Source organism: Drosophila tropicalis, unplaced genomic scaffold (genome assembly GCF_018151085.1).
Source record: "Drosophila tropicalis isolate 14030-0801.00 unplaced genomic scaffold, ASM1815108v1 contig_758, whole genome shotgun sequence".
Classification (NCBI taxonomy): domain Eukaryota; kingdom Metazoa; phylum Arthropoda; class Insecta; order Diptera; family Drosophilidae; genus Drosophila; species Drosophila tropicalis.
Genome location: NW_027173245.1, coordinates 88,144 through 106,834, shown reverse-complemented (window position 1 = coordinate 106,834; position 18,691 = coordinate 88,144).

The window sequence follows — 18,691 nt, the reverse complement described above, 5'->3', positions numbered from 1 at the left end:
TATACATACATACATATGTACATACATAGATGTGTGTACGCATGGGTTTTAAGGCCAAGTGTGTACAAATATTTGAATATGTATGTACGCATACGTATTCAATAGTATTGATAACATACATAAATATGTACATACGAGCCCCGACCACTATTAATTCGTACGGCAAGCTTTTTTACCCAAATGCAATGTTTAACTGACGATATTTTCAATACTGTAGAAGATAGCACATGCAAACCACTTTTTTCTGAAAGATCCTTTTATTCTCTATTATATAACATAAAATGTTTGAGGTACTTCAATAACAACAACAACAACAATAATTTCATTAAATGCTCTGCTGAACTTGTAAAAAAAAATTGACCAGTATTAATTCGTACGGTGCATTAGCTTAGCTTAGAATTGAAAGAAGATCAAAATAAAAACAAACAGTGTAACATAATCACTACCTAGTCATAATCTGGAAACAGTTATACCATGTGGAATGTGTGAAATGTTTTACCGCTTCATATTATTCAAAGTTTAGCAATAATGGTACGTGGTAAGCCGATTTCCAAAGAAATTAACAGTTTAGCTGTAGATTTTTATAAATCTGGGAAGTCATTTTGTGAATTAGCCAAACAATTAAATCTGGCTAAATCGTCCGTTCAAGGAATAATAAAAATGTTTATGAAAAATGGCAGTATTGACAATAAAGTCGCAAATAGAGGCCGAAAATCAGTAATATCAGATCGTGATAAAAGAGCCCTAGCCACAATTGTGAAAGCTGATCGTCGCCAAAATTTAAGAAATTTGGCATTAGAGTGGTGTGAGAAAATCGGGAAAAGCGTTAAGCGTGAGTGGACTCGCCTGCAGTTGCGTAATATTGGATACAAGTTCTATAAAGTATGTATAGGGATTATCTATGCTACAAACTTAATATCTTAAATTACTCTTAGGCCAAGGAAAAACCATTGCTTACGCTTCGCCAAAAGAAGAAGCGTTTGCAATGGTGTCGGGAACGGATGAGTTGGACTCAAAGGCAATGGAATTCCATCATATTTAGCGATGAAGCTAAATTTGATGTGAGTGTCGGTGATGCGCGAAGAAGAGTCATTCGCAACAAAAGTGAAGCATACCATAAAGACTGCCTTAAAAGGACAGTTAAGTTCCCAGCGAGCGTAATGGTCTGGGGTTGTATGTCTGCCAAAGGTGTAGGCCAATTGCACTTTATTGATGGGATGGTCAACGCAGAAAAATACATCACCATATTAGAAGAAAGTCTGCTGCCATCAATACCAAAACTGGGTGACTGTGATGAATACACCTTTCAACAGGATGGAGCATCATCTCATACTGCCAAAAAAACAAAAGCATGGTTGCAGAATAAGGAAATTGGGGTTTTAGATTGGCCATCAAATAGTCCGGACCTAAGCCCAATCGAAAATATATGGGGAATAATGAAAATAAATCAAAAAAATGAGCCGCAAAGAACCCTCTCTGACTTAAAAACAAAATTGCAGGAGATGTGGGACTCTATATCAACCGAACAATGCCAGAATTTATTAAAATCTATGCCAAAGCGTTGTAAATGTGTTGTAAAGGCAAAAGGCGATGTTACCCAATATTAATTCTTAAAAAATCATATTGTATATACTTATTTCAAGCACCGTACGAATTAATACTGGTCAATTTTTTTTTTATCAGTTCAGCAGAGCATTTAATGAAATTATTGTTGTTGTTGTTGTTATTGAAGTACCTCAAACATTTTATGTTATATAATAGAGAATAAAAGGATCTTTCAGAAAAAAGTGGTTTGCATGTGCTATCTTCTACAGTATTGAAAATATCGTCAGTTAAACATTGCATTTGGGTAAAAAAGCTTGCCGTACGAATTAATAGTGGTCGGGGCTCGTACATATGAATGCATTTACATGGTTGTATATGCATGCGTTTTCAAAGCTAAATGAGAAAAATGTACGTTACATACATACATACATACATAGGTACATATAATAAAGTTATACATATACATAAAGTTTCACGTTCATATATGTACATACATACATAATATTCTTAAAAATTTGTTAACATAATTATTATACAAAATATACATATAAAAGTACAGATGATATATTTGTGTTCAATGTATATATCCATATGTATGTACATATTTATAATAAAAGCATATAATTTAAAAAAAAAAAATATTCGACGACATCTACATACATCATTTGAAACACGGGCCAGGTGAGGGGAGTCCAACACACACCTTCAGAACTACATTAGCATGTAGAAGCACTAACCATAGAACACATAGATGGGACAAACTCATGTTTTTTTGATTGCAAACGCTAGCCTAGTCATGGAACCCCAGAGAACTTCGGGAAAACCCGAACGCTCGTACTCTCAATGAGAGCGTAAAGTGGGGAGAGGGCCAAGCAGCTACGAAAATAATTTAGTGTAGCACAGACTACAGAACGACGAAGGCAGGCCTATGTCGCTTGGGATTTCGTTCTGTCTATGTATGTGTACACTCGTCGGTACATGCTCAGGCTTCGTAGTGTGTGTGTGACGTGAAGTTGTACAACATCGCATTTCAATAGCTCGCTTGACCAAAATTTTTAATTTTCTACAAAACAGCGACAATGCGAATAGGATATGCCCCTGTCGAAAGAATATCAAGAAATATTGGCCTCAGCTTCGTATGTATCCCGGTGGCTGTGCCGATAAAGTGCTCGCTTGGCGATCGGAATGTCCCTGGTTCGAATCCCAACTCGTACTCGTTAAAAAGGGTTTTCTTTGCCTATTTTTATTGCGCTACAAAAAAAAATAAATCTGACGCGCTGCAGATCTGACGTCTGACGATTTTTAAAAATAATTTCCTACCGCGACGTGCCTAAGAGAGCTTCGCTCTAAAAATGCCCGGCACTAAAAAAAATATTAATATTTTTTCCCCCATACAACTAAGAACACCCAAATTGGCGTTGTCGAAAATCGCGGGACAAATTGGCGCATCGGCGTTTTGCAAGTTTTTTATATAGAGTAAAGCGATTTTTCGAAAAGAATCAAAATATAGTTTAATATTAAAACATTTGTTTTATAAAAAAAACTTTTTGTACCACCAACAATGTTGATTGGTTTGGACTTTCATTAATGATTGTTAATTTCATCGTTTGTATGGTAGCTATATGATACAGTATTCTGATCCGTCTGATTCTAAAATCTTCACTGTTTTTATCAATAACTAGTTTATATGTCTGACTTTTATTCAAAAATAGTTATGCTTTTAAAAAGCCATATTGAAATTTCTAGTTATCATTTTAAACTAAAAATTTTAAAACTGTGTCAATTTAAAAAAAAAAAACGAATTGAACACCATAAGTTAAAATATTTCTTGTCGAAAAGAAATTAATTTTTGAGGTTAAAAATTAAATAATCCCAAAAAATTCGGATTCTACGGATTAGATATGTCTAAGTTTATTATCCAAATATAGCCTACCAAAATGCGACCTTAGGACACTTGTCACCTTTTGGATCGTGCTATTATATTTCAAGATAATTCGACTGCACCGGGTTGCCCCATGCGACGATTAGCCGCACTGTCCCCTATGTGCCACACGACTCTACAAAAAAAATTGCTCGCTCTAATGCTGATCATCGGCTGTTAATGCTGATCATGAATATATTTACATATTTTATGGGTTACACTTATTTTGTCGACTTTAATGTACCATTTTACTCTATCGGTGCAAGCTACAAAAAAAGAATCCAAGAAGCGATATTCAACAACAAAATATTTTAAGTTGAACAGTATGCCTTAATTATTTATTTGAACGATTAGGATGGTGAGATAATGAAATTGTCTAAAGATTTATAAAATATTTACTTTTATTATAACTATTTTTATATCATTTTTCCAGAAATATCTGCTGATGCGCAGACAGTGACAGTCGAACTACGATCTCCCGATCATTCTTCCGTCAGGCACCACCACACGAGGATTTTCTTAAAGAAGAAGAATGAAATTGGCCGCAAGATTTAAGTTCCGTAAATACTTCTGTGAAGAAAGCAAGTTCTGCATTAATTTTTAACATCTTGTTGCTTAAACGGTTTACTATTAATAGACACCTGCAAAGAAAAAATACAAAAATGTATTGAGTGTAAGGATAAATTTGAATTATACATGTCTTTACAGCCACGCATATTTCAAGAGTTTATGATTTGTTATTAAATGCATTTTGGTAGGCGAAGAAGTCTACCCACTTGGTAGCTAGATGAAATATCCTTTTCGACGGCGAATTAACTTCACATTTTCAAGAAAATATAGTTACTGACGTAAAACAATGAAAATCAAAAAGAAAGTTCTAGGATGTGTAAAACTGTTCCCACAGTCTCATATTTAAAAGTCGAGATACAACAGTTTGTTTGATCCGATCAAATTTGTGTAACAAAGCTGTGGTTGATACCAAAGTTCTACAAATGCCTGAAATGAAAGCTGTGGTTGATACCAAAGTTCTACAAATGCCTGAACGGGTACATATTTAGATTAAGACAAATTAAGTCTACAGAGTTAAAAAGGGCCGTGCTAATTTAAGATGTGCCAAAGTTTTCAATTTTCTTTCATTTATCATTACCTAAAAGTTGAGTTTCCGTCATAGCACAGTCAAAAAACTCATTCTGGGTAGTGTGGAGCATACGGAATGATATTTTAAAGTATGTTTTAATTGACAGCAATATAATTTAATGATCCCATTTTATGAAATTTTACCGAATCATGTAATATCACATGCGTAAGCTTATTACTTAGTTTATAGTTCGCATAAGAAGAAACAATTTTTTTTTTACCAAAACAATTGTTTTTCAATTTTTGTCCCTATAAAAGCTATTTGGTACAGTCATCAGATCTCGATCAAATTTGGCGCAGTCATTAATAGGTGCATTTAACTGACATACGGTCTATAGTTGCTAGGGTATAAAAATATAAACACTTTTTCTAATCGTACAAATTTGTTTCGAAAGAAGCTTAATACAAACTATTCTATTCTTTCTAAATATGATTTAAATTTAGCCAAAGAAAAATTCATCAATTTACAAAAATACAAATCAGAATTCTTAGTTTCTTCTACATAGACCAATTCTTGAACTAGCATATACACAAATACGACGTTTGCAGGATTAATAAATGCAACATCAAAAATGAAATTATTGTTTTTATAAACAAAACGAAATGATTTTCAAAAATCTTTGATCCTAGAAGCAGTACTAGAGTTTCTGGCGGTTAGCAGAACTCCAGCATATTTAAGAACCAAAATCGTATCCCTGGTCTATGTACATATTGTATGAGGTGAAAAACTTTACTGTGTTGGATGGATGGATGGCTTGTTTATTATCAGCTTTCAAAATACACGTCTGTCCGTCGCGAGCTTTTCAAATAGAAAGAGCGTAACAGAGTTGTTTCATTTAATTGTCAGCGATGTAACTTGATCGCTATAGAACACAGGTTATCGTATATACAATAGGGCTATTTTATATATAAATATATATTATTTATTATTTATTATTATTTATTTAAGGTAAGTATATCAGGATTATTATTTGAATAGATAAGGAAAATAATGTGTAGCCTATCACAACTCGGCCATTCTGACATTTGGATAGATTAATTTAATACTTTTATATTTTACTTTACACTTTACATTTGATCTTTAATTTTTGATCCAGTGTCGTTTATTTTTTTGAATGCTCAAAACGCTCTGATATGGGTTACCATATGCACTTGAAAACCTTCCACATCCTTTAAAAATCTGCCAATAAGCAATTAACTAAACCCAACATACATTCCAACATACAGTTACTTCCATGGAATTCAGGAAGGATTATTTGGCCTTCCCGTATCGAAAGGGTAAACGCCACAGCGAATGTGCGAAAACCAATTTCAATGCAAATTCTGGGAGCAAATCTGCAAGAAATGTATTTGTTGAAATGCGTGTGATGTGGATTTTTGTGTGAATCGTGCTATCCATATGTAGTTATCAACTGGTTCAATAGTAAGAAGCCGATATATGTCCTGGTATTGTAGTGGTATAGGGTAGTCTCTCCGAATGTGAGCGAATTTCGTGCAGTTCAGCAGAACATGGGAAATGTCCTCCACGGTGTTACAACTATCGCACAAGGAATCATTAAAAACATTCATCTTTGCCAAGGTGTTTTTATCAAAGACGTGTTTACTTATTGTTCTGTTGAATTGCTTTACGTCTAGTCTTTCAAATGCATCTATCTTGTGTAACCAAGGGTGCAACTTGACGATTGGGAATAGGAAACAGTAACCCTTATTTCGATCAATGCAGATGTCACTATACTTACTCTCCCACTATATTTTCTTTTTCTTTAATAGACGTAGTCGTACAACGCTCAGTACGAACAAGTGGCCCATATGACACCAGGCCCGGGCCTGTTACGAATGACCCTAAGTAAAGTTAATGTTACAACCTCTACCCACTCCGACCTAAGGGCATAGGCGTATTACATATATAAACATAAATTAAACTAAAGAAATATAAAATATTAAATGTGATGAGATAATAGGTTACATATAAAAAGCAAACGGGATAGGTCAAAATAAAGATGATTACAACTAATTTCGAGCGAGGAAGGACAAGATCGCAGTTTTTATACCCGGAAGCGATGTTTCGGAACCGATAACGTGCCAAAGTCTGTTGTAGTCACTACATAGTATACGAAAAGGTTCATGCAGAGAAAAGTTAGTTGTACAAGTGGGAAGTATAAGCGGTGTGTAATTGCGGGTCCTTCTAGATGGAACAGAAATGTTAATTTGGCTCAACAGCTCAGAAGAGTCAATCTCACCATTCAAAAGTTTGTAAAGAAAAGTTACACCAAGCATTGTTCTACGATTAGATAAAGAAGGAAGGTTAATTAACTGAAGTCGACTAGAATAAGATGGAAGTTGTACAGTTGGATCCCAGCGCAAATCACGAAAGGCAAAGAGTAAAAACTGTTTTTGTACAGATTCTAATTTGTTTTGATAAAACTCATATTGAGGAGACCAAACAATAGATCCATATTCTAATATGGGACGGACTAAAGAAGTAAAAAGTATTTTGGTAGTATATGGATCCTTGAACTCCTTCGACCAGCGCTTTATAAAGCCAAGAACACTTTTAGCCCTACTAACAGTAGTCGATATATGCTGATTAAAACTAAGTTTGTGGTCGATTAAGATCCCTAAATCTGTTACAACCAAGGAAGTATTATTAATTTTTTCTAAAGGGAAATTATTTAAAAAGTAACTCGTTAATTGGGGAGAACCTCGATAAAAAGACATAACTTTGCACTTAGAACAGTTTAGAGATAACAAGTTAGTCCTACACCACCCCTGAAAAGCATTCAGGTCAGCTTGCAAGGTATGACATGAGAGAGAGTCTACGATGCGATTAGCGATTTTTACATCATCGGCATACATAAGAACTCTGGAATTTAAAAGAACGATGGGGAGATCATTAATAAAAATGGTAAATAACAATGGGCCAAGTTGACTGCCCTGTGGGACTCCTGATTCAACACAAATGATCTTAGAAAGAGAGGACCTAAAAAGAACCCTCTGCCTCCTATTGCTTAGATATTGTGAAATCCAAGCAAGCAGAGCATCCGGAAAGCCAACTAAATTCAGCTTATGTAATAGTAAGGCATGGTTTACCGAATCGAAAGCCTTACTGAAATCCGTATATATAACATCAGTTTGCTTTTGTTTCTTAAAACCTTGGATTACAAAAGATGTAAACTGTAAAAGGTTAGTTGTGATAGACCTATTCTTGACAAACCCATGCTGGTATGGCGAAAAAATAGATTTACATAAATGCTGTATTTGAGACGTCATAATTTTCTCAAACAGTTTAGGTATCGCTGACAATTTAGAAATTCCTCTGTAATTAGTGACGTCGGATTTATTGCCACATTTGTGAAGAGGTAAAATAAACGAAACCTTCCATATAGTTGGAAACTCGGACAGTGTAACGGACAACTCAAAAAGCTTAAGTAAAGGCGAGCACAATGACTCCGCACAGAACCTCAGGACACAAGCGTCTGGGCCCGGTGAGTATACCGGCTTAATCGTCATTAGTTCCTTAGCTACCGAACTTTGCGTTATAATAGGATTGAGAATACAGTTGGATTTCGTTATAGGATATGGATATATCTGACTAGAGTTGTACTTAGTAGATATGTACGTAGTCGAGAAGAAGTTAGCAAATAAATTAGAAATAGATTGATCAGAAGAGGCCGAATCATTATTAAAAACTGCAAACGATGGAAAGGAAGATAGAATTTCGCTTTGAGTTCACGAAACTGTAGAACTCTTTAGGATTTTCGGAGAATTGCAACTTGCAACGTTGTAAGTAATTATTATAGCATTTAGAATTAGAAACAATAAAATTCGATTTAGCAACCAAGTAACGAGAACAGATCCGATGATAGACCCGTGACTTTATATTTTTTGTAATACCTAGACTTAAGATTCTTCAGTTTTGACAGACCCCGCGTAAACCATGGTAATTTTTGCGTCACCACAGGAGGGTACACAGTCGTTAAAGATCGAGTCAACAGTGGTATAAAATAAAGAAATGGCGGAATTCATATCCGTACAAGTGTATAAATTAGTCCAATCGGTATTAAGAAAGGCATTGTTTAAAGCGACAAAGTCAGTCTTCCGAAAACATCGAGTGCGTACCATAGGATCACACTCGGAGATGGGCTCGCGGCTGGGAAACTCAATAGATAACTCTAAAGTTGGATGATAACTATCCTCTGGTAACACCATTGGACTAGTTCTAGATACTTCACAAAAGCTAGGATCAGAAGTAAAAATCAGATCCAGAAATCTGCCAGACGTATTAGAAATCGAATTCAAGCAGACCATCAATAAAATCATGACACCCAGAGGGCAGCAACGTTTTGCTACCATTAACTGTTGACCAAGTCATAGTGGGCAGGTTAAAGTCCCCAAGGACAATTAATAAGTCTCTGTCAGAAAGTAGTTCAAGTATAAATTTAATAGAATCTAAGTGTAGTAAATATGTTGGCCATTCCGATTGGGGCGGAATGTAAGAACAGGTAACAAAAATGGAAAAACGAGTAAAAGATACCTTAACGCATATAAATTCGATAGTACTTGAGACAGGTATTGTTATCAGACCCGATGATAGGGCGGAATCTACAGCAATAAGAACTCCACCACCCCTACGATCAGTACGATCACGTCTAAAAATATTGAATTTAGAGGGTAGAACTGTGGCGTCAAAAACGTCAGGTTTTAACCAAGTCTCAGTAAAAGCAATTAGGTCAAAATCAAAAGCCAGACTATCTATAAAGAGTATTAGTATTAAGGCCTCTGACGTTCTGATAGCCGACAGAGAAGGAAGTTGTTAGTTTTTTGATAGAGTAAAGATTTTAATGTAGTTTATCTTAATTATGGAGGCGGAAGTGGGCGTGGAAAAATACAAAAATATATTTACTCTGCGCGCATACTAAGCCAGTATACATACTAAATTTGGTGACTTTAGCTTTTTTTTTGATAAAATCAGTTCTGTTTAATTTGCGGGGGCGGAAGTGGGCGTGGCAAAATTTTTAAATAGCCAGTTTCTGCGCGTCTATTAAACTAGTCTGCATACCAAATTTGATGTCTCTAGCTATTATACTTTTTAAGAAAAACAGTTTTATGTGATTCCTGGGGGCGGAAGGGGGCTTGGCAAAAAGTTTGAACAATTAATTTCTGCGCGTTTACTAAACGGGTACACAAACTAAATTTGATGTCTCTAGCTGTTATACTTTTTAAGAAAAATAGTTTTATGTGATTCCTGAGGGCGTAAGGGGGCGTGGCCGAAATTCCAATTAACTCTATATATGTACATAATACACGAGTAAACATACCAAATTTGGTGGCTCTAGCTCTTATAGTCTCCGAGATCTGCGTGTTCATACGGACGGACGGACGGACGGACGGACGGACGGACGGACAGACGGACATGGCTAGATCAACTCTGTTCATCCTGATCAAGAATATATATACTTTATAGGGTCGGAGAAGCTTCCTTCTGCCTGTTACATACATTTTGGCGACTTTAATATACCATTTCACCCTATGGGTGTATGGTATAAAAAGTTTCGTACTTTGTGTTTGTTGCCACACACAGATGGAAAACCTAATTTTTGATTGTATGCGTTCCTACCCCTGCTGCAAAGCAACGACTTACTCATATATATTTGCGAAAGACGTACAGGCTTATTCATATTTTGGTCGTATTTATTTATTTATTTATTTACGTCAACTAACACAGCAGTCGACGAAAAAGCTTAAGCTAAAGACAGATAGTAATTAAATGAAGAAGGTAGCTTAGCTTTATACGAGTTAAGCACTTCTATCATAACAAGGAGTCAAGTACTTATACCATAAAAACCAAGTCCGTCAACACATGCCCATTGGCCGATCCTATTTCATCAACACAAGCAATTACCATCGGTCAACCCCACTCAGTTGTCACAGGCCCATTTGTCGCATGATCGCCTGTCTCAAATAACAGTCCGATCGCTAGGATAAACAACAAGCCTGATACCCAGAATCACTCCACAAATTTCGGCAATAAACAAAGAATGGTCCTGAACACTTGTGTAAACAAAGAATGGTCCCACGCTCTTAGTGGACTAATGGACTCAGCCAACGCCGCCGCCTGCGACGACGTCGATTATCCAAACCTTCATCCAACATAATTAAATCATAGTAAATCAGTCTTAAGCCTAAGTCCAAACCATCCGGTAAACTTCGCTTTAGCTCCGCGGAATTCACTCAGTCAGAATCTTTCAGTTGTCATTAAGTTGTAATTGTAAAGTGACTTTAAATAAAACTTTATTTTTTTATACAGTGAGTGAAGGAAGTGTTTAACTGGCGCCCGAGCAGGGACCCTGCCAAATAAAACTTGATCGAGTGTTAGTGAAAGATATCAGTGGTCGTGACCGAGAAAACGCGTTAAATGCCTTAAAGTGTCAACGAAATAAAAACACTATATTGAACTACACTAAGAATCAGACAGGGTCAAATTTATCGCTGCAATTTCCTCCAAGATCCGTTCAGAGGAAAACTGATAACCCAAACGTGTTTGCCCAGGAGCGTTAGTACCTTCAACGTTGGAAAAGCGAGCCCTCCTACAAGCCGATCAGTACAAGCACCTAAGATGTTATTAATAATGTAAGTTAAGCAAAATAATTCTAAGTGAAAGAAAATCAAAACAAGAAAAAAGAATTTGTGTAAAAACAGTGAGAAAAAAATTTGTGAACCAAAACCAAAAGTTTAAATTTAAAAAGAAAAAAAGAAAAACACAAGCTAAAATATTTATAAAATCCTTAATTAAATTTTTTTCTCACTCAAGAGAAAAGAATCAAAAATTGAAAAAGAAACTAGTAATAAGTAATCCCAAAAAAAGAGAGAGAAATAATTCAAAGTTTAAAAAAAAAATTTTTTTTTTGTAAAAAAAGAGAATAATCATTTAATATTGAAAAATTTGCATAATACCACAAACTAAGTATTTAAGTACCAAAAACCATTTCCACCAAGATTAGCGGTCATACCGCTATACCTTTGTCAATATAAACTAAAATCCAATTTTCGCGGCATTATATCGTTCGTGACGTCATAATATTCGCGATATCGTAACACTTATTTCCTTGAAAGAAACCTGGTTCAAAATATTTTTTCCAAAATGACTAATGACAACTGGTTTAAAGCAGCAGTCCTCCAGCAGGGTGGTAGTCAGGCAGCAGCTTCCGATGCTCCGACAGCATCCACCTCAGGTGCAGCAACCGCAAATAGAATAGAGGCACTGTCGATACAAGGATTAGATGTAGCTATCCAAACAATTTTGTTATCTCAGCTACAGGAAATAGTGAAGCAATTAAATTATTCTCAGCCAGGACACATTCTGTTTAAGAATAAACATCGTGTTCATCTGAAGCGGCTTCACCAAATCAGATGCACTAAAGAAATTATAATAAAACTGTACTTTTGTCACAAACAAGTAATCTAGCATATGACTAGAATTACAATCAGCCACACACATTGTAGAAAAACACTTGTAGTTCTAAACTAACCCAAAATATCACAACGGCAGGAGGTCATGTGGCCGAAGCCGTGCCCAAGATAATAATAATTTTCAACCCCCGATAACGTGGGATTTGAGTCTCATTAGAATAAGATATTTTAAGAACAATTGTTATCTCCTAGAGCCTAAGATTCCCTATATAAACTTCATACTTTTGTTAATAAAATCAGTTCATATTTTGAATTCAACGAATGAAGATTGGGTTATTCTTCTCCTCCGGAATCCCTATTCATTTTGGTCCTTCGAGAAAAAAGGAACTCTGTAGTTTTCCCCCACCAGTGGTAAGAGACTCAGAGAATGAATCAGCTCCTTAAGAGTTTGAGATCTAATGCAAGTGTAAATGCTTAGACCAGCTAAAGGTAGCAAAATAAAAAACTCTTGTTTTCCCCCACCAGTGGTAAGAGACAGAGTATAAAATTAAAGCAAAATATTGCTTAATAAATAAAAAGTGCGTGCGACCGAGTATATAAAGGCAGTTTGGCTAGTCGAGCAACTGCAATAATTTCGGCGGCGGTAAAAAAAAAAGAACAATATAAAGTTCGTGTGTGGCGTATTCGAAGCCCTAATATCGAAAAAAAAAAAATAAAGTTAACTAGTGTATAGTTATATACATATGTACACTATATGTAGTTGCTAGTCGGCAACTACCAACAGCAGCAGAGCAACAAGATAGTTGCAAAGAAGAGGCTGGAAAAGTGCCAGTATAAGAAAATCTGGTGCGAAATCCGGCACCGGTACCGCCTGAGCCCATAGGCCCTGGACAACAGCAGCTGAGCGACGAAACAATAAAAAATAAAACGCCGAACTCTACCCATTGGCGGACAAGCAGCAGCAAACAGGATCATCAGATAAGATATAAATTAAAATAGTCATAAGTACTTACATCAACCTATATATTATCGATATCCAAATATACGCATAAGTTAAAATGTTCACAAATAAGGCTGCAAAAGTGTTAGAGAAGCAGGCAGGGTTACATGCCAGGTTAAGGCAGTTGGAAGCACTAGATGCTAGAAGCATAACTAGCAAAGTTGTAGAGGAAGTAAAAGAGATAAGGAATCAATGGATACCTAATAACAAAAAATTGATTGAAACTGCTCCAAATTTAGCCACAGGGGAGTCAGAAAAACCAGGCACTAGTAAGTCGGTGTGCGTTGAAGCGGAGGCAAACATGTCAGAGATAGTTGATGATAGCATAGGAGAGTCGCGCGGGAATGCGACCTCCAGTAATGAAAACCCTAAGGTTAACCAGGAGATATTTATGGATAGAGTCCAACAGCTCCAGGAATATTTGGATAGAATAGTCAAAGATTTACACACTTTAGACAATTCAACAGGCAATGAGACATGCATAGTGTATGTTAATAAGATCAATTATTTATGGGAGAAAGTTCAGGCGTGCCAGGTACTGACAAGTAATGAAAGATTTAAGAATACTATGGATGATTTAGAATTCGATGTCCGGAATTCTCTATCAACGTTAGAAATGAAAATGAACAAAAAGGAAAATTGTAAGAGTGAGAATGTTACCGTGAGGGGCGAATTACCGGTGTTGCCCATGATTCAGGTACCCACATTTGCTGGAGAGGCTAGAGAATGGGACCTGTTTGTGGAGTTGTTTACAGAACTAATTGAAAAAAGAGAAGATTTAAGTATTGCTCTCAAGTTTAATTATTTAAAATCCGCGTTAAAGGGCGAAGCAAGGAGCATGGTAGCTCATCTATTGTCAGGTTCAGCTGACAATTATAGTGGCGCTTGGGAACTGTTAACCAAGCGGTATGAAAATAATCGGAGGGTATTTTCCGAACAATTAAATCGGATCGTTGATTTACCGATGATCAACAATGAATCCGCAAAGAGTATAAAAGGAGTGATTGACATAATTAATGAGTCAATACACTTAATTAAAATCAAAGCAAATTTGTCCGATGAAGTTGACGTAATACTCGCTCAACACGTACTTCGGAAATTTGACAGAGAGACTCTACAGTTGTACGAGAGTCAGATTAGAAAAACAAGGCAGATACAATTGCTATCGGATGTCATGGAATTCTTGGAGCAAAGATATTGCTCGCTAAGTGCCGTGAGAAAGGAAGAGAAAAAACCATTAGAAAAAACGTCGGCTGTGGGGTTTAAAGACAGTTGTCCGATCTGCAAAGGCCCCTGGCATAACGCACTTCAGTGCTATAAGTTTAAAGCGCTCCTATAGAAAGGCTGGAAATAGCAAAAAAAGTACAATTGTGCACACGATGCTTGAAGCATTCAAGCAACAAGAAATGCAATAATGAAATGGTCTGCTCATTTTGCAGCAGAGGACACCATACGTTACTCCATTATGAAGAAAATCAGGAGAGCGTTAATACCTGTGTAACGGCACAACAAAAATTGTTGGCCACAGCCCTAATACAAATTAAGAAAATAAATGGAGGGTTTCAAACATTAAGAGCTTTGATTGATAGTGGTTGTCAGAGTACTATATTATCTCAAGAAGCCGCTCAAATACTAAAGTTACGTAAAATTAAACAATATACAAAAATAAGTGGCGTGTCCTTAGTAAAAGCCAAAAAATCAAAATATAAAGTAAAAATAGATGTGAAGACTCCAAACCCACGGGATAAACTTCTTAAGGTTAAGGCAATTGTTTTGCCAAAGTTAATAAAAGCTCTTCCGTTAAAAATAGCAAACGTGGATATGTCAAAATGGCAATCCTACGTACTTGCTGATCCTACATTTAATAAACCTGGTAGGGTTGACATGATAATAGGGGTAGACGTATATACCCAAATTTTAAAAGGGGGAGTTAGAAAGATAAATGGCCTACTAGGTCAAAATACTAAATTTGGTTGGATCGTCTCAGGATGCACCAAATCAAAAATGAATATTGTTGGAGGAGACGTCATTGTTAACTTAGATTTGTATATATTAAAATTTCTTATATTATTTGTTTAAGATTATCGGAATTTCTACCACTGTATTTACATTAACATGTTCTAAAAGCTTCTGTTATATGGCTCATGAAGAGCTTCTAACTCATGAAAACGAAATATAAAAATGACTTCTTTCTGGAATTCGAAGAGGAGAAGACTTATTTTTCCTCACTCCACTCCACATGCTATTGAGCATTGGAGTTTTGTACCATCTGCAACTGGGCAGATCAAACATTGGCGACCGTGACAGGATATTGCACTTCGCAAGTCCCAACATAAAAATTTAAAAACTATATAAAGTCGTTTATTCGTTCATTATATCGCATTCATCGTTACATCATCTTGGACAGTCATCATTGGACTTTTCAGCGTACATCATCATCACATTCATCATTGGACTTCTTCATCGTTACATAATCATCTTGGATAGTCGTCATCGGACTTCTTCATCATTGGCATTTGCAAGACATCATCGTGGACATTTACGTGGAGCCCTATCATAACCTAAGTCAACTTGAGTGTGTAAATTTACAGTATCTATTTCCACTCAAATTTTGACTCAATTACCACTCATTAGCGATCGTAAAGCTTTCACATGCTTTACACTCACATGTAAAACACTCGTAAGCTTTAACACGTGCTAAGTATTAAGCACAGCGGAGTAAGTACTCAAACTCATATAGAGAAACGATCTACATATTAAAGCTCACTTATTAAGCTCTTGAGTGAAACTTAATGCATTTGAGTGTTTTTATTAAAACTAGAACTCGTTTAGCTCACGTTTAATTCATTTCTAACTTGCTACATTTCTTTCGTTAAGGGCCCAAAATGTCTCCACCAAATGAAACGCAGCTTCTACCTCTCAGACAACAACGGAATCAACTGCAATCTAATATTCAAAGTTTAAGAGCTAGAATCGATCTTGAAAATGACCCTATTATATTAGATTGTCAGTCCCAAATTATTGAGTCGTATTTTAAACAAGCATTACAAGTTCTAACCAATATTGAGAAGCTAGATCCAGCAGACGCGAATCGGGCAGAGATAGAAGATCTTTTTATCGAAACAAAGGCAATCATATTACGGCGCATTGGCGCAAGTAAAAAGGAAAAACCAGAAGAACTTAGTTTCTTTAATTCATCGACTTATCATGGGGGACATCATAATCGGCTTCCATCCCTCAAATTACCTAAATTCGACGGCAAATATGGGGAATTCCAAAAATTTATTACTTCATTTACAAATATGGTACATGAAGACAACTCATTGTCCAATGTTGACAAATTCAACTATCTAATAAGTTGTCTATCTGGCCAAGCTCTAAGCGTAGTCTCGCCATTTCAAATATCAGACGAAAATTATCCCAAGGCCCTAGAGCGCCTCAACGAGCGATATGACAAGAAAGTTCTTATTTTCGTAGAACATATTTCAAGTTTATTTAACATTGCTAGCATGAAAAAGGCAGACGCTGTTACCCTACGTACAATTTTGGATACGGTTTCAGCTCTACGCGGATCATTGTTGTCTCTTGGGTCTGAAGCTGATGTATTAAACGCAGTACTTATTCACATTGTTATGGCAAAAATTGATCTTGAATCCAAACAAGCATACGATCGGGTTCAAGAATATGATAAATTGCCAGACTGGGCCGACTGTTATCAAATTCTCAGTCGACACTGTCAATATTTGGAAGGGTATCTGCGAAACCGACAAGAGGAAAGACCCGTCAGAGACAAACTTCATAGTACTTCAAAAGTATTTGTTGCTGCCCAAAGTAGATGCATTCAATGTCAGTCAACTGAGCATAGGTTAGCATTCTGTCCAGTTTTTATTTCGCTACCTTTTATTGAGCGATTTAAGATTGTTAAAACAGCGTCACTTTGTTTAAATTGCCTCAATAAGGGTCATCCAGCCTCAAAGTGTCCTTCATTGAATAGATGTCGTCATTGTGGAGGTTTACATCACACAAACATGCATAAGGATTCAAACGTCCAGGGAAATTATTAACTAGATGGACCTTCTATTCATCATCAATCGCAACAAATCATTCATAATACACATGACGAAAGTAAAACATTTGCAACATCAATGTTGACTCGCCACGCTCGGCGGGGATTACTTCCAACAGCAATAGTTCTTATTCAAGACAAACTTGGTGAGTTTCAGCTCGCAAGAGCATTACTTGATTCGTGCTCTGAGCTTACCTTTATAACTGAAGAATTAGCGAAAAGGCTTCAGCTTCCGTTTCGTTACGATCATTATGAGATTGCTGGAATCGGTGAATTACGTACACATATGAAACATTCCGTATCTACCAAAATTCGTTCAAGAATATCTCCAGATGAATGGAATATGGAGTTTATCGTGACTAAATCTATATCTCTACCTCAGCCTGAAAAGAGACTAGATGTGTCAAATTGGGCCATTCCCAAAGAAATTGAGTTAGCCGACCCATTCTTTTATACGCCCGGAAAAGTAGATCTATTGCTTAGCGTAAAGGAGTTTTTTGATCTACTTAAAACTGGTAAAATTAGTTTAGGAATTGGTCTTCCTCATCTAGTGGAAACTGCATTAGGATGGATCGTCGGGGGTAAGATTGCTGAACCTCAATCAACTCAACAATACACTTGTAATTTAACGCAACGGCAGGACCTTAACATATTATTAGAAAGGTTTTGGAAAATGGATGAAATACATGGAATTCAAAATAAAGATATTTCGTTAACCTCAGAAGAACAAGCATGTGAAACTCACTTTCAGGTGCACACACAATTCCTGGATTCAGGGCGCATACAGGTTCGGTTGCCTTTCAAGGAATCTCCTGAACAACTTGGAGACTCGTTGTCCTGTGCAAAAAGACGTTTTCTTCAACTCGAAAGACGGCTTGCATCTCAACACCAATTAAAGGAAATGTACATCGATTTTTAGATGAATATCTTAAGTTGAATCACATGGAGGTAACTTCGTTAGATAATTTGCAATCGGGAAATCATTACATTCTTCCTCACCATTGTGTACTTAGACCGCAGAGCTCATCAACTAAACTTCGCGTAGTATTTGACGCTTCGTCTAAATCATCATCAAATATATCATTAAATGATATTCTCATGGTTGGTCCTACTATTCAACAAGATCTAATCCTAACATTACTCTCGTTTCGTTTGTATCGCCATGCTATTACAGCTGACATAACAAAAATGTACAGACAATTTCTCGTCGCACCTGAGGATAGAAGTTTCCAACAAATCTTGTGGAGAAAGTCACCGCAAGAACCTATTCAATTATTTCAATTGAATACTGTTACCTATGGGATGTCGTGCGCTCCATTTCTCGCAATCAGGTCCTTAAAGTTTTTATCAGAGACGTATAAGGAGTTGTTTCCAATTGGAGCTGCTGTATTAGCTGAGGATATGTACGTCGACGATCTAATTTCTGGAGCTGACTCAATCGAAGAACTCAATGCTAAGACGAATGAAGTTACCAAATTGCTCTCAAAGGCAGGCTTAGAATTGACAAAGTGGAATTTTAGTGGGGCACCAACAGAGTATGAATATAATCTCAATATTGACAATAGTGATGTCACCAAGGCTCTTGGCATGTCGTGGCTGCCAACTGAAGATC